The sequence below is a fragment of the Rana temporaria genome, chromosome 10 (genome assembly GCF_905171775.1).
Source record: "Rana temporaria chromosome 10, aRanTem1.1, whole genome shotgun sequence".
Taxonomy (NCBI): domain Eukaryota; kingdom Metazoa; phylum Chordata; class Amphibia; order Anura; family Ranidae; genus Rana; species Rana temporaria.
Genome location: NC_053498.1, coordinates 120,849,779 through 120,877,183, shown reverse-complemented (window position 1 = coordinate 120,877,183; position 27,405 = coordinate 120,849,779). Strand labels below are relative to the sequence as shown.

The following is a 27,405-nucleotide window of genomic DNA, read 5'->3' as shown; positions in this document are numbered from 1 at the left end:
CTGGGATATCCTGCCAGAACAAGAACCTGCTCCCCAAATGTCTCCTTCTAAGATCGACACACGAGAGGTATGGCAGACCGTCTCCTACAAGCGTAAACAGAAGAACCGTGCTAATTAACCACATGTGCCAACCAGCATATACTCTTGTTGCTTTCTTAACCCGGTCCGTTAAGACGTTATGCCCAAGATGACCCCCCTACAGCTTTGGTGCATCTCGTCTGCACTCAGATTCCGGCTGGAATCGCCCATTTTTTTATATTCTGTTCGATATGTTTTCTTTTCTTCTTTTTTTGTTTTTGTTTTTGTTTTGAACTGCAGGTCAAATGCTCGGGAACGGCCCTTAGATGCTCATCACCACATCGTGCAGCTTTACAACCCTGCCACTGTCTGTGCAGCTCCACTTGAGGCCCTGCTGGGGACGCCGGGAGGTAACATAGGCACTCTGCTCTATTGTCCAGATGGTGTTTAAAATAACGTCCTTTAATGTGAGAGGCCTCAATCACCCTGCTAAACGGGCATCTCTTTGGGCTGAATCTCTTAAACTGGGAAGTGACTTGATTTGTGTGCAGGAAACGCACTTTCTGGAATCAGCCTTACCGGCCTTGTATCACAAACAGTTTCCCCACATATTTACCGCATCCGCCTCGCAGAAACGGAAGGGAGTCCTTATTGCGGTTAAAAACTCTGTGGCCTTTTCCCTTCATGACTCCTTCCGAGACCCTGAAGGCAGGTTTTTGATACTTGTGTGTGATATTAACAACAGGCCCTTCACAATAGTGTGTGCCTATGCTCCTAACACCCGTCAAAGTCGCTTTGTACGAAAACTGTTTCGCAAAATATCACACCTTAGGCGAGGGCAGCTGGTGATATGCGGAGACTTTAATGCCACTGCTGACCCTCATCTAGACCTATCTTCTAAGCCTAAACGTCTGCCTTTAGCACTCCAACCACTTTTCCACAAGGAAGATGTCTACGATGTTTGGAGGTGTCAACATGCCGAAGAACGTGACTTTACCTTCCACTCTGCACGCCATAACTCATACTCAAGGATCGATATGATCTTGGTGGATAAGGTGCTTCTACAGGCTGTGTCTTCCTCCAGTATACATGATATTACGTGGTCTGATCACGCTCCAGTTTCTGTATCAGTTCTGGAGGAACACACACCCAACCCTGCATATATCTGGAGAGTTAACTCACAACTTTTTAACTCTGAACGTAATGTTTTAGATATTGCTAACCTTCTTCAGGAATATTTTCGGTTTAACTCTCAATCGGTCTCTGACCCTTATGTTGTATGGTGTGCTCATAAAGTTTATATAAGGGGAATTTTTATTCAGATGTGTTCTCGTATTAAGAGAGAGAGGTCGTTGCAGCTTGACAAAATACTGAAAGATATCCAATCTCTTGACGCTTCCAATAAAGCTAACCCCTCCCAATCCTTGTGCACAGCTCTTTCTAAATTGCGCTCTGATTTGCGTCTGATGTTAATAGAGCGTCACGATAAATTTCTTAAGGCCCTTAAACTAACATATTACTCCTCCGGCAACAAAGCAGGCAAATTTCTTGCCAATCGTTTCAAAGCGAGGAAATTACAAACGAAAATTAGCCACCTGATAGACCCATCCTCACAGAGGAAAATTACTAACCCTAAGGATATCGCTGACGCTTTTGCGTCTTACTATGGTTCCCTCTACAACCTGAGAGATGACCCTAATACCCCGCAACCTGATGACTCAGATATTCAATCTTTTTTGGCCTCTTTGCAACTCCCTGCTCTTACATCTGACCAGTTGCGGGCGCTTAACGCGCCTATAACTCCCCAGGAGATTGCAAAAGCAATTCATTCGTTGCCGCTTGGGAAGTCCCCGGGACCTGACGGCTTCTCGAATGACTACTATAAGCGGTTTCAAGATGTTCTAGCCCCTAATCTTTCTTCGGTGTTCGCAGCTGCAATGGCCTCTGCTCCTTTTCCTAAAGAAATGTTGCAGGCATATATTGTAACAATACCAAAACCAGGTAAGGATCCCACCCAGCCATCCAATTATAGGCCGATTTCACTCCTAAACACGGATCTTAAGTTATACGCAAAGATTATCGCACATAGATTGTCCCCCATCCTTCCAACCCTTATTAAATCGGATCAAACGGGTTTCATTGCCGGTCGCCAGGCGGCAGATGCTACCAGGAGAGTGTTGGGTATAATCCATCAGGCTAGGACGGGTCGGGTGCCTTCTCTGCTCCTTTCCCTGGATGCGGAGAAGGCATTCGACCGCATCCATTGGCAATACATGACCCATGCTCTCCAAAAATTCGGATTCTCTGGGCCTATTTTAACTGCTATTCTGGCGTTGTACACCTTGCCATCTGCAAGAGTGTACACTTCTAACATCCTCTCCAACCCCTTTATGATTTCTAATGGGACCAGGCAGGGCTGCCCCCTGTCCCCATCCATTTTTAATTTGTTAATCGAACCCCTGGCTGAGGCCGTTAGAAGCTCACCACACATCCATGGTTTCAAAGGTCAGACTACTTCCCACGTTATAAATTTGTTCGCTGACGATATAATCATTTTCTTGACAAACCCAAGTAAATCCTTAGCAGCAACTCATGACATCCTTCAGACCTTTAGTGCCTTGTCCTACTATAAAGTCAATTATACCAAATCCCTAGTGTTGGATTTAGGAATAGATCCTACTCTTCGGGAAAAACTCCAATCTTTATACTCATACTCTTGGAGCACGGATGGGATTCCTTACCTGGGTATCCGATTGGTATCTGATCTCACACGTGTAGCAGATGTCAATTATTCTTCTCTCATTGATAAACTTACGATTGATGCAAAAAAAATGTCTAAATGTGAACTCTCCTGGACAGGGCGCCTCGCCACTTTTAAGATGTTCATGCTACCTCAAATTTTGTATATCTTCAGGACACTCCCCGTGCCTCTTAAGAGATCGCATCTGCTTATGCTTAATAAGATATTGAAAGATTTTGTTTGGCATGGGAAGAGGCCTCGGTGCTCCCATGCCCAGCTTCTGAAACATAGACACGCAGGAGGCATGGGAATGGTCGACTTACGCGATTATTGGATCGCCACCCAGTTGACCCAGTTGAGGAGTTGGTTTTCACCTGCGGCGGACAAGATGTGGATTGATGTGGAGGAGCATTGTAGTTCCACTCCCTCCCTCCAAAACCTGCTGCTGGCTGACGTGTGGAGGCCGAGGAATTTGAACCTCCTACCTCTTTCTACTCAAGCTTCCTTGGAGGCATGGAGAGTACTTTGCTCCGTGACCTCTTCCCAAAATCAGAAAGTTTCTGTGCCGGTCCCGTTGAGAACCGTAGAGCTGTTAATCCCTGACTCGTCCCTCCTTACCTGGGTGAGGCGAGGTATCCTGATCCTACAACAGTTATTAGAGGGGAATGCTCTGAAGTCCTTTTTAAAGATCCAAGAGGAATTCTGCATTCCAGCTACCGATTATTATTTATATCTTCAAATTTCCCATCTTCTAGGATCTCTTCCCTCCCCTGACATTACCCTTTGCAGACAAGGTTGGAGTTTCTTTTCGGAGCCTTCTCTCTCTGCTAAGGGTACTTCTCTATTCTACCACCTACTCCAAGATAAACTTACTTTCTATAAATCCACCCCTTATCAGAGGTGGGAAACGGATCTTGGGGAGACCTACACTCCTCGCCAATGGCAAGCAGCTTTCAAATCTATTTACCAGGCCTCCAAATGTGCAAATCATTGGGAACTAGCCCACAAAATTGCCTTGAGATGGTACCTTACCCCATATAGACTTTCTAAATTCTTGCCTTCACACTCCCCACTCTGTTGGAGAGGTTGTGGAGGAGTAGGCCAGATTATGCATGTTTTTTGGTCATGTAAACACCTTACTAGTTTTTGGAATAAAGTATTTTGTACCATCTCGGATATTACTGGGATTCTCACCAAACCCTCTCCAGCTCTGGCGGTTCTCAACTTAGGTATCGATCTTTTTCCCCTAGACTGTCGAAAAATTGTCACCCACATCTTGTTAGCCGCTAGGTTGTTAATTGCTAGGAAGTGGAAGTCTAACCTCTCTCCTAATGTATCAGAGGTAATTGATATAGTTAAACAAAACTTTACGTACGAAAACTTGCTGGCTTACAAATATAGCTCAAAACGCATCTTTGACCGTCAGTGGCAACTATGGGTTCTTTGGGCCAAAGATCGGTGATTGAATGTACAATCTTAGCCCTTTCCGACATTGACCTGCTGTCCACTTGTTCGTTTATTTGTTTATTTGGTTGTTTGTTAGCTTATCTACCTAGCTAAATGGTTCTTTGATTTAGCTAGTCTGTTCTCTGTTCTAGTTATTGTACTTTGTAACATGCATCGTAATTATGCCATAACTGGTTTGTGATGCCTACTATCCTGCAACTGCTGTAATATTGTTTGTAGTGCTGTGTATCATCCTACAATCCATGTTACTGTCTTTCTTATATTTCCTTTTCTCAATAATAAAAAAGAATGAAACACACAAAAAAAAAAGAAATGAAAATAATTTGTTCCACATTGACTTCTATGGCATGCAATACCGCATGTTTCCAGAGGTAGGGGGGTGCCGAAAAACCCTCGGAAAGGCTCGGGAATTAGGTATTTCCAAGTTTTTACGAGTATTTCTGAACGGCTCCGATCGACTCTCCTTGGCTCCGGCACCCCGTACCTCTGGCCAAATGCGGTACTGCACAACGCTGTGGCTTGAATCCTGCTAGTTTTGCGAGACAACACTCGCAAACGGAGTCAGGATTAAAAAAAAAAAAAAAATGCTTGTATTGCGAAATGTAATGTAGGCCTAAGAATACATATGCCTCTTGTATCTACAAATAATTTGCTTATCCTGAAGTTCAGTTTTAAGTAGGATGTAAACCTTCTGGGGTGATATTTAGGGGTCTACTTCTAAAACATTTGTTGCTCAAATGTAAAAAATTTGGGCAATCTGAACAAAATTTGACCATATGTTTTTAAATAGATTTAAAGGGTCACTAAAGGAATTTTTTTTTTTTTAGCTAAATAGCTTCCTTTACCTTACTGCAGTACTGGTTTCATGTCCTCATTGTTCGTTTTTGCTTTGAAGTAGCTGTAATTCTGCTGTGATCTCCACACTTCCTGGTTGCCTGTTTCCTTATAACCATCGTACTGGGAGCTTTCTCACGGTGGTCTAAGCTGTCATTACTGTGTGTCTAAAACTCCTCAGAACCTGTTACGACCCTGATTCTGAGAACACTCTGTCTCAAGTTTAGACTCCAGCTGTAGAGGCCTATCAGAATTAACCACCAGCTCACTCTCACTGAACTATAAGAGTATGGGGTCTATATCATCATATCCTCTGATTGGAGCAAAACATGTAGAAATAGTTTAATACTTGTTAAACTATATAGTAACCTTTGTCTAGAGCAATGACAAGGATAAGTCTTTAGTAAGTGCTTTTTGAATATATAGGTACTGAACTTGAGTCATGTAGGAAATTAGCACTCCTGATATAACATATAGAAGCAAAACCTCAATATATTTAGAGCAAGTATCTCAATAGTTAATATGTATTTCTGAAAGAGAGAGAAGAAGGTAGTCCAGACTATGGGCAACAACACTAACTATATGGCAAAATAGTCTTTAAACACAAGCAGTTAAAGAGGTAGTGTGGACCAGGTTAGTTTGCATAGTAGTAGATGGTAATCCCAATGTGCAATAATATGCTCTATATAATTATGCAGTTTAAGAAGTAGTGTGAACCAGGTCTGTTTGCACAGGAGTAGATGGTAATCCCTTTATGCAGTAATATGCTATATATCCTTATGCAGTTTAAGAAGTAGTGTGAACCAGGTCTGTTTGCACAGGAGTAGATGGTAATCCCTTTATGCAGTAATATGCTATATATCCTTATGCAGTTTAAGAAGTAGTGTGAACCAGGTCTGTTTGCACAGGAGTAGATGGTAATCCCTTTATGCAGTAATATGCTATATATCCTTATGCAGTTTAAGAAGTAGTGTGGACCAGGTCTGTTTGCACAGGAGTAGATGGTAATCCCAATATGCAGTAATATACTCTATATACTTGCGGTTAGGAGGTAGTCCAGACTGGGAAAATAAGCACAGGTGTAACGCTGGTGGTCCTTCTATCTAGTATAGCAACTAAGATCAGGATCCAAGTATCCCAAAAGTGAAGTTCAAGGTTGGTGTGAGTTGGTGGAGGGTCTCCAGGTGGCGACAGGGTCCAACAGGAATATTCCAACAACCTGTCGCCAGTGCTGGAGGTTTAAATAGCCCGGTCTCCCATGCACGCCGAGCGCCGCACACTGGAACGCACTTCCGCGTTCCAGCGTGGAGCGCAGACGTCCGCGTACCGGAAGTGACGCGGATGTCTTTGTGAATGGAGCGCAGCTGTCATATTAGGTAAAGCTGCGCTCCTAGTACATAAATTAACGCTAATAGCGTTACATACTCCCCTCCTCAAGGGGGCCCATCCGGGGCGCCTAATAGGAGATGGTTTATCAGGATATTTGTGATGGAACTGCTTAATAAGTCTAGGGGCATGAATATCTGATGAGTATTCCCAGGAATCATCTGTGGGAGAATAGCCTTTCCAACGAATCAAGTATTGAATGGAAGAACCTCTCCTCCTAGAATCCAAAATTTTCTCTACTTGATATTCAGTCTCACCAAAAACTTGAACTGGTGGAGGAGGTTGTGGATCTCTGTTTGGAAAAGGGTTTGGTTTGAAAGGTTTAATTAATGAAACATGGAAGGATGGATGAATCTTCCAATCGGAGGGTAGAATTAATCTGACAGCATTATTGTTAATGATGTGGGAAATTGGAAAAGGTCCCGTGTACTGACGGCCAAGTTTCTTAGAAGGAATCTTGAGTCGTAAATTCCTAGTAGATAACCATACCAAATCTCCAATCTTATAAGATGGGGGTTTTGTTCTATGAGAATCGTAATACTTCTTTTGTCTAATCTGCGCATCTTCAAGATTAGAACGGAGAGTATCTAGAGTATCCTTTATGGTTGATAAAAGATTCTGAACAGCAGGGACATTAGTTGAAGGAAAAGTAGACGGTAAATTATTAGGATGAAAACCATAATTTGCGTAAAAAGGTGAAAACTGGGAGGATGAACTGGAGGCGTTGTTGTAAGCAAATTCTGCATGTGGAAGTAAATGAAACCAGTCGTCTTGGAGGTGGGTGCAGTAACAGCGCAGATATTGTTCCAGTGTTTGATTTACCCGTTCTGTTTGCCCATTAGTTTGGGGGTGATAGGCGGTAGACATGCGATGATCTATTTGTAGCGTTTGACAGAGAGCTTTCCAGAATCTGGAAATGAATTGTGAGCCTCTATCTGAAATGATCTGAGATGGTAAGCCATGAAGTTTAAGAATATTGGATATGAAAGCCTTTGCCGTCTCTTGAGAGGTTGGTAACCTCTTCAAAGGTACAAAATGGGCCATCTTTGTTAAAACATCAACTGTGACCATGATGGTGTTTGTTCCATTTGACCTTGGGAGGTCAACTATGAAATCCATAGAAATAACGTCCCAAGGTCTATTTGGTACTGGGATAGAAGTTAATAGACCATAGGGAGGTTTTCTAGAATGTTTGTTGGTGGCACAGGTCTGACAAGAATTAACATAGTCCTGAACTGTCTTTGTGAGATTTGGCCACCAGTAATTTCTCTTGACTAGATGAAGGGTCTTAGTAATGCCAGGATGTCCTGCAAGTGGAGCATCATGAAGTTGTTTTAGTAACATAAGTTGCAATTTTGGTGGAACATATATCTTGTTGTTAAAAGTTAATAGTCCGTTAGACTCTTGTTGTAAACCCATAGGTAAATGAGATCTCTCTTTAGTGAGGGTTTGAATAAGCAATTTATTGAAGGTCATAGTAGTACCCAGAATCCTATTGGATGGAATAATTGAAAATGGTGGAATCTCCAATGTTTGTTCTTCATGCATACGAGACAAAGAGTCTGCTTTAGTATTTTGAGTGCCAGGAAGGTAGGAAATAACAAAATTGAATCTATCGAAAAATAGACTCCATCTGACTTGACGGGCAGAGAGAGTTTTGCAAGATTTTAAGTGTTGTAAATTTCGATGATCAGTGAGGATGGTGATAGTATGTGTTGAACCCTCCAGCAAATGTCTCCAGTTAGAGAGAGCATCTCTTATTGCTAGTAATTCTTTCTCGCCAATAGGATAATTTTTTTCCGCTGAGGAGAGTGTCCTGGAAAAAAAGGCAACTGGATGTAGTGGTTCCGATAATGTAGGTTGTTGGGAGAGTACAGCGCCAAGAGCAAAATGCGAAGCATCTACTTCTAATGTAAAATGGTATGATGGATTTGGCAATTGAAGAATAGGAGCAGAAGTGTAACTATTCTTGAGTGTGTCAAAAGATTTCTGTGCATCATCATTCCAAACAAAAGGTATCTTTGAACTGGTTAAGCTGGTTAATGGTCTCACAATAGCTGAAAAGTTCTTTATGAACTTTCTGTAGTAATTTGAAAAACCGAGAAATCTCTGAAGAGCTTTCCTAGTTTGTGGTGCAGGCCAGGACAGAATACAATCTACCTTAGATCGATCCATCTGAACTCCACTAGGAGTAATTTGGTAACCCAAGAAGGAAATAGTAGTTTGACTGAATACACACTTTTCAAGTTTTGCATACAAAGAGTGTGTCCTAAGCCTAGCCAGAACCCAGCGCACATGTTTGTGATGTTCATCCTGATTCTCAGAATAAATTAAGATGTCGTCCAAATAAATTACAACGCAAATATCAAGTAGATCATGAAAAATATCATTAATGAACCACTGAAAAGTTGCTGGAGCGTTACACAAACCAAAAGGCATCACACAATACTCAAAAAGGCCATATCGGGTTTTGAAGGCAGTTTTCCATTCATCACCCGAACGGATTCTGATCAGATTATATGCACCTCTGAGGTCCAGTTTTGTATAGATCTTGGCGTTCTGTAGACGCTCAATGAGTTCCGGAATGAGTGGTAATGGGTATCTATTTTTTACAGTGATATTATTGAGGGAACGATAATCAATGATTGGTCGGAGTGAACCATCTTTATTCTTTACAAAAAAGAGAGCTGCACTTGCTGAAGAGGTGGAGTTCCTAATAAACCCCTTTTTTAGATTCTCATCGAGGTACTCTTTTAAATGTACAAGCTCTGGTTGAGAGAGGGGGTAGATTCGAGCAGTAGGGATAGGACTGTCGGGAATGAGGTCTATGGGACAGTCGTAAATTCTATGTGGAGGAAGTTTATCTGCATTAGTCTTACTGAATACATCAAGGAAATCATGTAAATATTCAGGTAGGTCATGTGGAATGGCGTCAGAGAAAGAGATGATGCATGGGGAATAACAGAACTGTTTACAATAATCAGACTGTAAAGAAATTGATTTGGTGGACCATAAGAAAATAGGCTGATGAAGAAGTAACCATGGGAGGCCTAGAACAATGGGAAAGACAGGTGAGGAAATAATATCAAATTTGAGGGTCTCAGAATGACCAGTGGCACATGTAACCTTTAGGGGAGATGTCTGAGATATAACAGGACCATGAGTTGAACTGGACCCATCAATAAAAGTGAGTGACACTGGATTTTGCTTAAACACACAGGGAATTTTATTTGATTCTACAATACTTGAATCTATAAAGTTGCCGCAGGCTCCGCTGTCGACCATTGCTTCAATGGAAATCTCTTCTTGATCCCACTGTAGAGTAAGAAGGATAAAGATATATCGATTAGACGTGGAAAGGGATGAGTCTAATTTATTAATGTGGGAAAATTTACCATCAGAGTTTTTCTTAAGTAGAGGACAGGTAGACACAATGTGGTCTGGAGCTGAACAATAAAGACATAGATTATTGGCTCTACGGCGTTGCTTTTCTGCTGGAGTCAAAGGTCCTCTTATAGTTCCAAGTTCCATTGGAGACTCTTTTGAAGGCGATCTGAATCTCCTGAAGGAAGTGACTGGGTATGTATTTGCACGTTCTGCCTTTCTCTCACGCAGACGGCGATCGATAGTCACTGATAGGTGCATGAGGTCTTCTAGAGTATCAGGGAGCACGACGCGAGCAAGCTCATCCTTCATAGCCTCTGATAAACCCAAACGAAATTGATTTCTAAGAGCAATCTCTGACCATTGGGTCTCCCTGCTCCAGCATTTAAATTCTGAAATAAAGTCCTCCACAGGCCTCTTACCCTGTTTGAGGGTTCTGATTGAATTTTCAGCTGTTAGCTGTTTGTTAGGATCTTCATATAAGAGAGACATCTCATTAATGAAAGTATCAAAAGCTCCCAAAAGATCTCCATGTTCTTCTATGTATGTATCAGCCCACACTCTGGGTTCACCTCTGAGATAGGTAACTAAAGTGAGGATCTTTATTCTATCAGAGTAATAAGTGCGCGGACGTAATTCGTACATCAAACGACATGAACTAATAAATTGTTTATAATTCTTCCTTTCACCAGAAAAAAGTTCTGGTGGGCAGACCTTAGCTTCAGGTCTGTCTCTAGCTTGTGCATGATTGAGATTGCGTAAGGTATCATTCTGAACACGCAATTCATTCATGTTAGCAGTCAGGTTATCCACTCTTTGGGAGAGTGTAACTAAATGATTTGCAAGTTCAGCTGGATCCATCTTGAATGTTTCCCTTTTTTTTTTTTTTTTTTTTTTTTTTTTTTTTAAAGGGGTTGGAATATTATGTTACGACCCTGATTCTGAGAACACTCTGTCTCAAGTTTAGACTCCAGCTGTAGAGGCCTATCAGAATTAACCACCAGCTCACTCTCACTGAACTATAAGAGTATGGGGTCTATATCATCATATCCTCTGATTGGAGCAAAACATGTAGAAATAGTTTAATACTTGTTAAACTATATAGTAACCTTTGTCTAGAGCAATGACAAGGATAAGTCTTTAGTAAGTGCTTTTTGAATATATAGGTACTGAACTTGAGTCATGTAGGAAATTAGCACTCCTGATATAACATATAGAAGCAAAACCTCAATATATTTAGAGCAAGTATCTCAATAGTTAATATGTATTTCTGAAAGAGAGAGAAGAAGGTAGTCCAGACTATGGGCAACAACACTAACTATATGGCAAAATAGTCTTTAAACACAAGCAGTTAAAGAGGTAGTGTGGACCAGGTTAGTTTGCATAGTAGTAGATGGTAATCCCAATGTGCAATAATATGCTCTATATAATTATGCAGTTTAAGAAGTAGTGTGAACCAGGTCTGTTTGCACAGGAGTAGATGGTAATCCCTTTATGCAGTAATATGCTATATATCCTTATGCAGTTTAAGAAGTAGTGTGAACCAGGTCTGTTTGCACAGGAGTAGATGGTAATCCCTTTATGCAGTAATATGCTATATATCCTTATGCAGTTTAAGAAGTAGTGTGAACCAGGTCTGTTTGCACAGGAGTAGATGGTAATCCCTTTATGCAGTAATATGCTATATATCCTTATGCAGTTTAAGAAGTAGTGTGGACCAGGTCTGTTTGCACAGGAGTAGATGGTAATCCCAATATGCAGTAATATACTCTATATACTTGCGGTTAGGAGGTAGTCCAGACTGGGAAAATAAGCACAGGTGTAACGCTGGTGGTCCTTCTATCTAGTATAGCAACTAAGATCAGGATCCAAGTATCCCAAAAGTGAAGTTCAAGGTTGGTGTGAGTTGGTGGAGGGTCTCCAGGTGGCGACAGGGTCCAACAGGAATATTCCAACAACCTGTCGCCAGTGCTGGAGGTTTAAATAGCCCGGTCTCCCATGCACGCCGAGCGCCGCACACTGGAACGCACTTCCGCGTTCCAGCGTGGAGCGCAGACGTCCGCGTACCGGAAGTGACGCGGATGTCTTTGTGAATGGAGCGCAGCTGTCATATTAGGTAAAGCTGCGCTCCTAGTACATAAATTAACGCTAATAGCGTTACAGAACCAATCAGATTCATTTTAAAAACAAAACACTGCCCTGGATTTGTTTGTTTTTGTTCTGTGTGTCTTCCCGACTCACCTCTCACCCGGAACTTCATGTATGTACATTTAAAACCAAAGTGAAACTAGAGGCACATTATATGATAGATTAAATAAAATTTTTAATCATTTTTAAAAAGGAATCAGTTAACTTTTATGTCTCTATACCCAATAAACAGTCATTTCAGCAAAACAAATGTTTTCCTTTAGTGACCCTTTAACAATCAGTGCTGCAGGCTATAGCCGGAAAAACAAATGAGTGCGTTCTGACCGCGGCAGGGCCGGGACAAAGGATGGGTGGCTTCCCTGGGCACTGTAGTATCATGTGAGGAAGGGGGGGGCACAGCAAAGAGATTGTGGGAAAGGGGATTGGTGTTGGAAGGGAAAATCTGGGGGGCAGCCATGGGGTATGTATTGATCTAGGAGAGGGGGGATCCTGCGATCATTCACCACTGTGGTCTTCCGTGGACGTCCAGGCCTTTTTATGTTGCTGAGCTCTCCAGGGCGTTCTTCATTTCTCAGAATGTACCAAACTGTTTTGGCCACTCCTAATGTTGCTGCCAACTCTCTGATGGATTTGATTCATTTTTGAAGCCTTGGACAGCACCTTTGAATGCATGATGTAGGTTCACAGTAATAGATTCCAAATGGAAATACCACACTAAGAATCAACTTCAGGCCTTTTACCTGCTTAATTGAAGAAGAAATAACGAAGGAGTAGCCCACACCTGGCCATGAAACAGCTTTTGATTCAATTCTCTACCTACTTATCTTTGGCGTTACTTACAATTCTACTTCCTCCTCTCCTCTTCCTTTCTCTGTTCGAGTCCCCCAAGGTTCTGTTCTTGGACCTCTCCTATTCTCAATCTACACATCCTCCTTCGACACTCAAATCTATTTCTCTACCCTTCATCTCACTCCTTCAGTCTCCTCACGTATCGCTAATTTACTATCAGATATATCAGTTTGGATGTCGCACCACTTCCTCAAACGTAATCTATCCAAAACCGAACTTTTCATTTTTCCTCCCCCACATGCCTCTTCCCCTGATCTCTCTATCAAAATCGATAGCACTACTATCAGCCCATTCCCACATGCCAAGGTCCTAGGTGTAGTCCTGGACTCGGAACTTTCCTTTAAGCCCCACGTCCAATCACTGTCCAAATCTTGCCGCCTCAACCTCCGCAACATCTCCAAAATACGCCCATTTCTAACAAATGACACAACAAAGCTCTCAATTCACTCCCTGGCCATCTCTTGCCTTGATTATTACAATTCCCTCCTGATTTGATTACCCCTACATACTCTATACCCCCCTTCAGTCCATCATGAATGCTGCTGCCAAACTCATCCACCTTACCAACCGCTCTGTCTCTGCTACTCCTCTCTGTCAATCCCTCCACTGGCTTCCGCTCGCCCAACAAATTAAATTCAAAATACTAACTACGACCTACAAAGCCATCCACAACTCTGCCCCCAGCTAAATCACTGACCTAGTCTCAAAATACCAACTTAATCATTCACTTCGTTCTTCTTAAGACCTCCTGCTCTCTAGCTCTCTCATCACCTCCTCCCATGCTCGTCTCCAGGACTTTTCCAGAGCCTCTTCAAACCTATGGAACTCCTTACCCCAATCTGTCTGTCTATCTCCTACTGTATTAGATTTTAGACGATCCCTGAAAACCCTCCCCTTCAGAGAAGCCTATCCTACCCACACCCAACAATTGTATTTTCATTTTGTCCATCTGATCATCCACCACAGTTATCACCTTTTGCATCACTTGACCCTCCCTTCTAGATTGTAAGCGCAAATGAGCAGGGCCCTCTGATCCCCTCTGTATTGAATTGTAATTGTACTGTCTTCCCCGATGTTGTAAAGCACTGCACAAACTATATAAATCCTTTATAATAATAATAATAAAAATAAATTGTCCAATTACTTTTGGTCCCTTAAAAAAGGGGGGATGGCTGTTCTTAAGAGCTGTAATTCCTGAACCCTTCAGCCCCTCAAATTAAACCTAAGAGTGTGCACTTTCAGACCATATCCACTATATAACTATAGCTTTAATATGTCTTGGTAAATACCTGAAAAAAAAAAAAAAATAGGTATATATATATATATATATATATAAAACTGTATATGCTGATCCCTTGGACCTGCGCTATGACATCATAATAGGTCATTAGCATTCAAAAATGCCATCACATGCCAAGCTAAACTTACAAAAGGGGGAAAAAACACAACAACAACGCTTCCCGTTCAGCGTTTCACCCCCCCTATGAAGTGCAGGTTTCAATAATTTTGTAATTTTCTTTCCACGCACAAAATCTTTCTGAGCGCATAGGACGAGCCAATAAGAAGGGAAGAAATGGTAGGCAAGTGATTTAAACACGATGCATCTCATGCCAGACACACAGGGATTAGACGACGCTAAATGTTTTAATGGGATTCTTCGCTAGTTTTGGCAAAGAAAAGGCGAATTTACACCTCAACGACATCTGCCTGTCTTGTCCTGCAACTGCTTAGATCCATTTACTGCACCTCTTCAAACCGATCTCATCCATACACAGCAGATGCTACCGGTTAAGCCATCTGGAAGAGGTCGCTTCCTCCTTAACGCTACAGGAATCTCACCATTGCAATCAGAAACAAGCAATTATTCTGTTGTGGTGACATGTCAAAAGGTGATGTCATTTGCAAGTGAGAAATGTTAAAAAAAAAAAATTAAGAATTGATGACAGTCACTGCTTCACATCTCCCCAATGTTTTTATTTTTTTTGGGAGCATGAAAATATTTTCCTATAGAGTGTAGACCTCCTGAAATATAGCTTACTGTCTTGGCCTTAAAGTGGTTCTAATGCCTCAAGGTTTTTTACCTTAATGCATTAAGGTAAAAAAATCTTCTGTGTCACAGACTCGCCCTCTCACCCCTCTTATACTTACCGGAACCCCATTGCGATCCAGTGCTGTGCAATGAGACCTGCTGCTCTCCTGGCCTTGTCCCTCCTCCCCATTGAGTGAAGCGATTCATTGGCTCCCGCTTTGGTCAATCAACTCCAGTGACAAGGGAGTGGGGGGGTGGGGCAGAGTCCTGCTGTTTGTGTCAATGGACGCAGCAGCAGGGCTCAGGAGAGAGCCTGCATGAGTGCCCCCATTGGAATTGGTTACCTATTGGGGGCACTAGCAAGAGAGGAGGAGCCAGAAGCGCCGTCAGGGGACCCCAGAAGAGGAGGACCAAGGCCACTCTGTGCAATTCTACATGTTTGTTATTTTAAAAAAAAATCCTTTACAACCACATTAAAGCCAAACTTCAGGCAGATAGAAAATATACACATTAATGTAGCTCTGTATTTATTAATATATAATAGAATGCATTACTTTAAATGCAAATAATGTGAGCAGCTGAACTCGTCCTGGTATCAGCCTCTTGCAGCCTTTGTACAGCAGAGCTTAGACAGATGGAGGGAGAAGCAACACAAAGAACCAATCAGGGGCACTGCAGTGGAAGGAGCATTTCGATAAGAGGGGAAAGCAGAGTGACAGAGGCTCATCTATCTGCTGCTTTTCCTGCTACTGCTCAGGGGAGGAGGACAAGACCTGTAAGTGCTACTTAACTACAGTGGGGAGGGGGGGGACTGTTTGATTTCGGGACTCTGTTGTGATTGGGGTGGCTCCGATGTGATGGGTTGACTCATCTATAGTGGGGCTATGGTATATAGGAACAACCTATGTGATAGAGGGGCTCTTATGTATAGGAGGCCTCTAAAGTGATAAGGGGCATCTAATGTGAAGGCGTGTCTCTGACATGAAGGTGTGCCTCGTCTTAAGAGGGGACTCTGATTTGGTGAGGGGCTTCAGATGAGAAACCATTTTCACCAATGCGGTTGTGTGCATTGTCCCAGGCTCATGTTTTCCATCGATAAGCAACATTTCTTCTATATATTTTTGACTGTGGTGCCTCAAGTTATTAGAAAATATTTAGGCTGCATTCACACCTGGGTGCTCTGAAAAGGAGACAAAATGCACAACGTGCTTGTGGTACCATTTTTTCTTAATAGCACCCCGAATGTGCGTTTATCACAAATAGAAACGCATCGCCGAATACACTTGGTTCCATGCCATAAAGTGGTACTTAAGCTTCTTTGGCACATTTTCTGCGCGACAGGCGCCCCATTCAGGTCAATGAGCTGTTGCACCAAAAATGCGCTAAAACGTGACATGATGCCACTCTCAGATGTGAAGGTAGTCTTAAATGGTGTTGTGGCTGAAAAAAAAACTGTTGAAAATGCTAGTATAGTACTGTAACGGTCAGGGGTTAACGCTGTTACAATATTCCATTCCACCAACCCAAGACAGCTCCCAACACTCCACAATCCAGCAGACAGGACCCATTGGATTTCCCCCAGAAGAATGAGACACACACAGTTCTGTTCTCTGGTTCCAAACAGAATAGACCTTTTAATGGTAAGACTCAGGCTTTTTATACAGTTAGCCACCAAAAAGCATGCTGCAGTAATCAAAGGGACAATGACACACTCCACCCACAACATCATACAATGGGAACTAACGAGTCCCCCTCAATCCACATCTTAGACAGACATTCTGACTATGCGAAAAAGGTATTCTCACCTGCTACACAATACACATTCCTTTAGTAAACATAAGTCAGATGTCTGACCTTTAGATTGTGCTAATTCACAACACATATTATCATCAATAGAACTTTCACACAATACAGTGTTAATTAGCATCACACAATGAAACGGTCTTTGGAGCCAGACTTAATTAACACCTTAACAGCCTGTGTTCCCACATTGAATGAATCATTGTCCTATTGACCGGTTGGGTTCAGAATTAACCACCTGTAATATTTCAAGATATCCTGCAATACATTGTGAATCATCATTACTGTCCCATCTCATGTAATTCAAGATATCATTTCTCAGTCATCCTATGCCCCTAGTGGACATTGGATGACCCTAGACGCAAGAGTCATTGGTGAAGCTGAAACAGGAGTACCCCATATCCTTCAAGAGCCTCTGGGTCCCACTGGCCATACCGTTACAAGTACATACTTCCTAGGGCATGGAAGCCACACACAGGACAGGATAGAATTGAGCTTAAAGCAAACCTCTGGCTAAACAACAGGATCAGGTGGATGATGGCATAAAACGGTGGGCATATAGTATAACTCCAAACATCTGCTTATTATATCATTTAATAAATAATAATATATTTGGAAGTCCCTGTGCTTTTCAAATATGTATTTCTAAAGGGCATATATCTCTTATCTTGCCTTTATCACTCTAGCACTACCCAGGCCACCCACAGCTGTATTAGTGAAGCATATACCGCACCCCTATACCACAGAGTAAAGCACAGTGGATACATTTCACCTTGACTGGGAAAATGGCTATGACCCCCATTGTAAGGAGGATTCCTCCCAATGACCCCCATTGTAAGGAGGATTCCTCCCAATGACCCCCATTGTAAGGAGGATTCCTCCCAATGACCCCCATTGTAAGGAGGATTCCTCCCAATGACCCCCATTGTAAGGAGGATTCCTCCCAATGACCCCCATTGTAAGGAGGATTCCTCCCAATGACCCCCATTGTAAGGAGGATTCCTCCCAATGACCCCCATTGTAAGGAGGATTCCTCCCAATGACCCCCATTGTAAGGAGGATTCCTCCCAATGACCCCCATTGTAAGGAGGATTCCTCCCAATGACCCCCATTGTAAGGAGGATTCCTCCCAATGACCCCCATTGTAAGGAGGATTCCTCCCAATGACCGCCATTGTAAGGAGGATTCTTCCCATTCACCACTAATGTCAGGAAGATTCTTCCCAATCACCACCATTGTTAGGAGCATTCACCTCCACCGACCATCAATGTAAGGAGGATTCTTCCTAATAACCACCATTGTAAGGGGCATTCTTCCCAATGTAAGGAGTAATCTTTCCAAAGATCATCAATGTAAGGAACATTCTTTCCACTGACCCCCGATTCATTTTATAGCTCCACTTTTCAAGTCTTTTAGCTCCAGCCCAGTGACTGTACCTAGGCCGAGATGAGGTCATCAGTCTGCTGCAGGTAGGTGGAAGCACTTCCACAGTCTCCTCTCCCCCAATGATCAGACTGCAACATTGTAGCTTTGTAGCAAGCTGAATGTCCCCAACCATACATCGTCAGACACACAGAGGGGCAGATCCACATACAATTAGATGGGCGCAGCGTATGTGAGATACGCTACGCCGCTGTAACTTACTTTTGGCAGCTTTGAATACACAAAGAATTTGCGCCGTAAGTTACGGCGGCGTAGTGAATCTCTCACGGCGTAACGGCGTCTAATTCAAATCGGCGAGTAGGGGGGCGTGTTTCATTTAAATGAAGCGCGCCCCCGCGCCGAACGAACTGCACATGCGCCGTCCCTAAATTTCAGGCCGTGCATTGCGCTAAATGACGTCGCAAGGACGTCATTTTTTGTGACGTGGACGTAAATTACGTCCAGCCCGATTCACAGACGACTTACGCAAACAAAAAAAAAAAAATTAAAAATTATACGCGGGAACGACGGCCATACTTAACATTGAGTACGCCACGAAATAGCAGCTTTAACTATACGCCGAAAAAAGCCGACTAGAGATGACGTAAAAAAAATGCGACGGCCGCTCGTACGTTTGTGGATCGTCGGAAATAGCTAATTTGCCTACTCGACGCGGAAAACCACAGGAACGCCACCGAGCGGACGCCGAAGAATTGCATCTTAGATCCGAAGGCGTACGAAGATGTACGCCTGATCTAACCCAGATGCCGTCGGATCTTGTTTTGAGGATTCAAAACTACGATACGACGCGGGAAATTTGAAAGTACGCCGGCGTATCAGTAGATACGCCGGCGTACTCTCTCTGTGGATCTGCCCCAGAGTCTTTAGGAGGATTTGTTTCTTTATGTTATTTAGACAGGGTTAAGAGCCGGTTCACACTGGGGCGGCACGACTTCGGGGGCGACTCGACAAGGCGTCCTGAAGACGACGACTTCAGAGGCGACTTGCAAAATTACTTCTGTATAGATGTCAATGCAAGTCGCCCCCAAAGTCGTACAGGAACCTTTTTCTAAGTCGGAGCGACTTGCGTCGCTCCTATTAGAACGGTTCTATTGAATAGAATGGGACGCGACTTGTCAGGCGGCTGAGCCCCAGTGTGAACCGGCTCTTAATGTTTAAAATCTTGTGAAAAAAATATATATCTTGGAAGTAAAAAATAAGCACCACAAATGTCCTTTTACTACAAAAATAATGAGCCTGTTTACAAAGAAGGAAACCATTGCAATGCAAAGCAGCTATTTATTAAAAGATAAATAGCTAAATATTCAATGTAATAATGTTTATTTACAAGACACCTACCACACGGCACAGCGCACAAAGAAAATAACTCAACTAAGTGAAATCTATGAGATTATCACGATGAAAAAAAGACATTTCTGATTAACAGGAGAGGAAACAGTTTGAGGTGTAAAAATTCAATATTGCCGGCATTGATGTAAAACAATTTCTCAACTTTAATTAAATGATTATTTTGCTTAATGACTTTACTTCCAGACGGGCTTAAATCGCTCAGGTTACAACAAGGGACAATTAGAAAGTGACACCCGCTTTCATATCGTCATCTGTTTAGAAAGCGGGACTCTGCTATGTACTATTGGATGTAATTTGACAATTTACCCATAATCCTTTGCTATAGACAGTAATGGACCCCCCAAAAAATGTTATATGACATATCAGAGATATGCTACGCCGCCGTATCTTACCTGGCTTTAAGTCGAATCCAGGAAGATTTTGCGCCGTAAGTTACGGCGGCGTACTGTATTTCTGGCGGCGGAATTCAAATCGGCGATTAGGGGGCGTGATTCATTTAAATGAAGCGCGTCCCCGCGCCGATTGAACTGCGCATGCTCCGTTTCAAAATTTCCCGCCGTGCTTTGCGCGAAATGACGTCGCAACAACGTCATTTTTTTAACTGACGACTTACGGGAAAAAAAAATTCACATTTCGACGCGGGAACGACGGCCATACTTAACATGGCAAGTCTATCTATACTCCGCAAAATAGCAGCTTTAACTATACGCCGCAAAAAGCCGACTAGAGACGACGTAAGAGAATGCGACGGCGTTCGTGGATCGTCGGAAAAAGCTAATTTGCATACCTGACGCGGAAAACGACGCGAACTCTACCCAGCGGACGCCAAAGTATTGCATCTACGATCCGAAGGCGTACGCCTGTCGGATCGAACCCAGATGCCGTCGTATCTTGGATTGAGGATTCAAACTAAAGATACAACGCGGGAAATTTGAAAGTACGCCGGCGTATCAGTAGATACGCCAGCGAACTCGCTATGATGATCTGGCCCATAAGGATATAAGTCCACTTTGTGTTAACCAAAGACTATTACCATAAAAAAAAAAACTATTACCATAAAAAATTAGCAGTGACATTGTTGTGCTGTACATTGTTTGAGCAGAAAGCAGAACTGTGGGAGGGGTCCAACAGGCTCCACCCACTACAGGTTGTCTGTACAGAACTACAGGAGGGGGCGGAGACAAGACCAGTCACCCTGCACAAGTAGAGAGTGCCGCAATGAGCGGTCTTTATTACAGGAAGCTCCTGCACAGAGAGAAAGTGTCACACTGGATTGAAAATAGTGTTCTAAAAAAATGAAAATAGTGTTCTTAAAAAAATGAAAATAGTGTTCTAATAAAATATGACAACTGTTTATAATGCACAAGGCAAATTTGTCACCCAGTTGGGGTTTACATCTACTTCCATCCAAGCAGTTTTGTATCCAAATCAGGCAGACAGTCACATTACATTCACTATATTACCAAAAGTATTGGGACCCCTGCCTTTACACACACATGAACTTTAATGGCATCCCAGTTTTAGTCTGTAGGGTTCCATATTGAATTGGCCCACCCTTTGCAGCTATAGCAGCTTCAACTCTTCTGGGAAGGCTGTCCACAAGGTTTAGGAGTGTCTATGGGAATGTTTGACCATTCTTCCAGAAGCACATTTGTGAGGTCAGGCACTGATGTGGTTGAGAAGGCCTGGCTCACAGTCTCTGCTCGAATTCATCCCAAAGGTGTTCTATCGGGTTGAGGTCAGGACTCAACCAGTCAAGTTCCTCAACCCCAAACTCGCTCATTCATGTCTTTATGGAACTTTGCTTTGCTGGAAGGGGGATTATGGTGTTGGGTTGTTTTTCAGAGGTTGGGCTTGGCCCCTTAGTTCCAGTGAATGGAACTCTTAAAGTGTCAGCATGCCAAGATATTTTGGAAAATTTTATGCTCCCAACTTTGTGGCAACAGTTTGGGGATGGCCCCTTCCTGTTCCAACATGACTGCGCACCAGTGCACAAACAGGGACCTGACCTCAACCAGATAGAATACCTTTGGGATGAATTAGAGTGGGGACTGCGAGCCAGACCTCCTCAGTGCCTGACCTCGCTAATGTGCTTCTGGAAGAATGGTCCAACATTCCCACAGACACACTCCTAAACCTTGTGGACGGCCTTCCCAGAGGAGTTGAAGCTGTCATAGCTGCAAAGGGTGGGCCAACTCAATATTGAACCCTACAGACTAAGACTGGGATGTTCATGTGTGTGTAAAGGCAGGCCTCCCAATACTTTTGGTAATATAGTGTGGTTGCTGGTGGATCCAAAGGCGATTATGCAAACATGTATGGTCTTCCTAATGCAGGCATTGTGTCTCTTTTAGGGCTCAGGCAGTAGAAACATCCTACTCTGAACTCAGATACGACCCAGACTGGAAGAGAAAGCCGACCTTACAGGACCGATCTTCTGAAGATGAAGAGGACGCATTGGATAAATCACCAACATACTTTGACCTTCTCTCACCAGAGGTACCAAGACACAGGCCACATGGATTGGACACCTCTGCTGTACAAGGCCAGAATGTCACCACCCTTCATAGAGATGTACAATCCAAAATCACGACACACACAACTACAACTACACAGCCTGCCAAACAACAAAGCACCAATGAACGCACAAGACGTGGCAGAGAGCTCTACCATAACAGAACTACCACCAATAAAAGGGCAGAAGTGGAGCCACAGGATGCAGCAAGGAAAGACTTCATAGAGAAAAACAAAGCAAGTTTAGGGGTCCGCAGCCAGAGAAATAATTCCTATCTTCACCTTTACAAGAAGAACAGCGATGAGATTAGCGCAGATCAGGTACGTCACTGAGCTAAGCGCCCCTCTATCCTATGTCAAAACCTAAAGCTGAAGCTTATTCTGCTTATATTTTGGCTTAGCAAGTTAAATGGGGAAACCAGGTAAGGAAATGATTAAATAAAGCCTGTTTTCATTCTATACCTTAACATACCCCCAACTTTCTGAGATGGGAATGAGGGACACCTATCAGCAAAAGTATGTAGGCATAGGACACACCCCTTACCACGCCCCCTTAAAGGAGAATTGTACAAAAAAATAAGATTGGTTAAACCCACAAGTGCTTTTTTTACCACTACTATTTCTTTATATTGGCTTTTGGAATTTACAAATGCAGCAATTTAGAATTCAGATGAAAGGTTTATTACTTAGAAACACTTTTTGATAGATAAAAAAAATGACTTGCTAAGCTATTGCTAGACTTACCAGGCTTCACAACTTGTTGCACAATTGCAGTAAGTCCGCATTGCATGACTCCAGATCAACTTTCTTTGCAAACATTCTGCATCTGCTGCAAGTTCTGTTGTACAATAGTCATCCGACCACAGGGGGCACTGTGGCTGAAAGTAAAAGTGTCAACTAGAACTTGTGGTTCAAGTGCTCTGCAAGTGTACAGCTTGCCAGTGAAAATGTGCAGCAAGTTAACGAGACGTACAGTTCAACACTGCCACGAATTTGTGGCAAGTTATCCTTCCTATCTGGAAGAGACCTCTAGGGTCTATTCTGTCAGCAGATTTTGGCTTGCAGGAGTTTACCACCATTTTAAATCGCTATATTAAAGAAAGTTGACCACCAGTATTGTAAGATATCACCACTCCATCCACGTCCTCCTGTGTTTGTGCGGCTCGCCCGCCCCCTGTGGTGCGCTCTGTGATCGCAGAGTCCTTCGGACTTGGCTGATCACAGATCGGGGGCAAAGGCCAATCACAGCGGCCCTTTACCACGTGATCAGCTGTTAGCCAATGGCAGCTGATCAAGGAAGTAAACACAAACTGGTTATTGGCTTTTTTTCTCCTCATTCTGACAGCGGCTACCTGACTTCTATTACAGGGACATCGGTCCCAACAGTGCCCACCAGTGCTGCTAATCAATTCCAACTATCAATGCCCACGAGTGCTGCTAATCAGTGCCCACCAGTGCCACCTATAAATGCTCACCAGTGCCTATCAGTGTCACCTATCAGTGCTGCCTATCCGTTCCTATCAGTGCCCATCAGTGCCGCCTAGGGTTGCCACCTCATCCCTTTAAAACCGAACACATAGTAATTACACAGGTTCTGTGGCTGATTAAGGTGGTAATCAAACTCACTTGGTGCCTTATCTGCATTAAATTAGCCACAGAACCTGTGTAATTCATATGTGTTCGGGTTTAAAGGGATGAGGTGGCAACCCTAGTGCCGCCTCATCAGCGCACAGCAGTGAAGGAGAAAAAAAAAAACGATGAAATAAAAAAAAAATGTGTTCCCCCCCTTCAAATCACTGCCCATCAGCTGCCAGTCGGTGCCCAAAGTGCTGCTTGTCAGTGCCCTTCACATATACCAATTAGTCCCCCTCAGTAATGACCTCATCAGTGCTGCCTATCAGTGGCATCTATTAGTGCCCATCCGTGTCGCCTGTCAGTGCCCATTAGTGCCACCTGTCTGTGCCCATCAGTACTGCAAATCAGTGCCGCCTATTAGTGCCCATCAATTCTACATATTAGTGCCCTTCTCATCAGTGCCACCTCATCAGTGCCCGTCAGTGAAGGAGAAAACAAAATTTTATAACAGAAACAAAAGAAAAACGTATTTTTTTCAAAAATGTCAGCATTTTTTAATTTGTAACGCAAAAAATAAAAACCCCAGGAGGTGATCAAATTCCACCAAAAGAAAGCTCTATTTGTGGGAAGAAAATTATAAAAATGTAGTTTGAGTACGACCGCGCAATTGTCATTCAAAGTGTGACAGCGCTGAAAATTGTCCTGGGCAAGAAGGGGGGAAAGTGCCTTTTATTGAAGTGGTTAAAAAAAAAAAAAAACTGTGGTTTAATACCGCTTTAAGCAGAATCTGCATATGTTTTGAGCAAACTTACATAATACACATAGGGGCAGATCCACAAATCGAGTACGCCGGCGTATCTACTGATACGCCGGCGTACTTTCAAATTTCCCACGTCGTATCGTTGTTTTGAATCCTCAAAACAAGATACAACGGCATCTGGGTTAGATCCGACAGGCGTACGTCTTCGTACGCCTTCGGATCCAAGATGCAATTCTTCGGCGTCCGCTGGGTGGCGTTCCCGTCGTTTTCCGTGTCGAGTATGCAAATTAGCTATTTCCGACGATCCACGAACGTACGAGCGGCCGTCGCATTCTTTTACGTCGTCTCTAGTCGGCTTTTTTTCGGCGTATAGTTAAAGCTGCTGTTTGGTGGCGCACTCAATGTTAAGTATGGCCGTCGTTCCCGCGTATAATTAAAAAAAAATTTTTTCGTTTGCGTAAGTCGTCCGTGAATCGGGCTGGACGTAATTTACGCCCACGTCAAAACAATGACGTCCTTGCGACGTCATTTAGCGCAATGCACGGCGGGAAATTTAGGGACGGCGCATGCGCAGTTCGTTCGGCACGGGGACGCGCTTCATTTAAATGAAACACACCCCCCTACTCGCCGATTTGAATTAGGCGCCGTTACACCGCGAGAGATACACTACGCAAATTCTTTTAGGATTCAAACCAAAAAAAGTAAGTTACGGCGGCGTAGTGTATCTCAGATACGCTGCGCCGGGGCAGATCTTTGCGGATCTGCCCCATAATCAACAAATGTACATGATAAAAGGCTTTAACGCATTAACACTGAAATGAGCATTTCCGTTAATCAGACGACACATATTCATACTGTATATCTCCAAGAAAAACTCGAAAAAGACCTCCGTTTCGCTTTGAACAATCCTACAATATCTCTGCAAATCTATTAGCGCTATTCCCGTGTTCAAAGAAGGAAAAAACGTAGAAAAATTTGTTTCCGAAATCGCCATAATTTGGGTTTTAGACGTTTCTAGCATATTTGCAAAATGGCCTAAATTCAGCAAAAGAGTGTAATAGTTTCTTTCACTTTACTCTTTTTTTATGATGCTAAGTGCATTTGTGGGTTTGTTTTTATGTTTTTTTTTCTCGTATTCGTTTTTTTTTTTACTTGGTAATATTCCCATAATGTGAACTTTTTAGTGTTTTGATATTGTCTAAGAACCTTCTGTTTCTTTGAGAGAGAGACTCACAAGTACACAAGCAATCTCGCTCAGCCGTCCTCAGCACGAATGGCTTCCATCCTCGCGGCCCTCACTTCAAAGGCTGGAACATAATGTACAATTTTTTAATGGCTCTGGAGCACGAGCACTCAGACAGGCAGCGCTGCGCGCTCGGGCCCCCGTGTAAACACCTCATCAGAATCGTCTCCGCTTCCACAATAGCGGGCAAATGCAATTCGAGGAGGCCGAGCCTTTGATGTCCGGGATTCGGGGGCCGATTCCCAGTCCCGGATAATAACATGCTATGATTGCTTGCCTTTGTTGTCCTCTTTGCTGCAGAGAAGCAATTACAGGCCCCAATTTAGCCGAATAGACATTACACAGCTTATGATGCTCAAAATGCAATTTCATTTGATCATTTGCTCAATTTGATTGGTATTAATAGAAGAAGTTCACAAAACAGGCAGTCAGAGGTTATGGCCCATTCCTCTTTCAAAGGGCTAATGTAGAAGCATGTTTCGCCAGCCCGGTAACCTATCGTCGCACCGATACAATGCGTCAAAGCAACACGATCGTACAATGAGATAAACAAAGACTTCGCTTTTTTTTTTTGCTTTTGGTAAATAGGATTGTATTTTACAGAGTGCTGGGAAATCACTTAATGCATAATAAACCCCCTATAATTATCCATTTCTGCATACAGTCCACCTGCCAGCGCGGGAAACTGCAAGGCATGCCGAGTGCAAGGCTATGTCGCATCCACCAGCCGCTAACGCTTAGCTCACAATCAGATTTTAGGAAAGGTTAGGTAGGTGGGTGAGGGATCATGGGGCAAATCACTTATTACATAGAAAGGGCACTATAATTGCTTGTTTCCTTTTAGAGTCCCCCTGCCAGCGCAGGAACCTAAGGCATGCAGGGGGCAAGGCTACATTGTATCCACCAGCCGCTAACGCTTGGCTCACAATCTGATTTTAGGAAAGGTTAGGTAGGTGGGTGAGGGATCATGGGGCAAATCACTTATTACATAGAGAGGGCACTATAATGGCTTGTTTCCTTTTAGAGTCCCCCTGCCAGCGCAGGAACCTAAGGCATGCAGGGCGCAAGGCTACATTGTATCCAGCAGCTGCCAACAATTGTCTCACAATCAGATTTTAGGAAAGGTTAGGTACGTGGGTGAGGGATCATGGGGGAAATCACTTATTACATAGAAAGGGCACTATAATTGCTTCTTTCCTTTTAGAGTCCCCCTGCCAGCGCAGGAACCTAAGGCATGCAGGGCACAAGGCTATGTCACATCCACCAGCCGCTAAGAATTGGCTCACAATCAGATTTTAGGAAAGGTTAGGTAGGTGGGTAAGGGATCATGGGGCAAATCACTTATTACATAGAGAGGGCACTATAATTGCTTGTTTCCTTTTTGGAGTCCCTCTGCCAGCACAGGAACCTAAGGCATGAAGGGCGCAAGGCTACATTGTATCCACCAGCCGCTAACAATTGGCTCACAATCAGATTTTAGGAAAGGTTAGGTAGGTGGGTGAGGGATCATGGGGCAAATCACTTATTACATAGAAAGGGCACTATAATTGCTTGTTTCCTTTTAGAGTCCCCCTGCCAGCGCAGGAACCTAAGGCATGAAGGGCGCAAGGCTACATTGTATCCACCAGCCGCTAACAATTGGCTCACAATCAGATTTTAGGAAAGGTTAGGTAGGTGGGTGAGGGATCATGGGGCAAATCACTTATTACATAGAAAGGGCACTATAATTGCTTATTTCCTTTTTGGAGTCCCTCTGCTAGCGCAGGAACCTAAGGCATGCAGGGCGCAAGGCTACATTGTATCCAGCAGCCGCTAACAATTGGCTCACAATAAAAAAAAATCAGAATTCTATCCCCTATTTTGTA

At 43.2% G+C, this 27,405-nt stretch overlaps 1 protein-coding gene across 1 annotated transcript in view; it reads right to left on the bottom strand.

Annotated features, from left to right (window-relative positions):
• LOC120915549 (probable glucuronokinase 2) overlaps positions 1-27,405 on the bottom strand; it is a 185,975-nt gene that overhangs the window by 144,213 nt on the left and 14,357 nt on the right. The window lies entirely within an intron of this gene.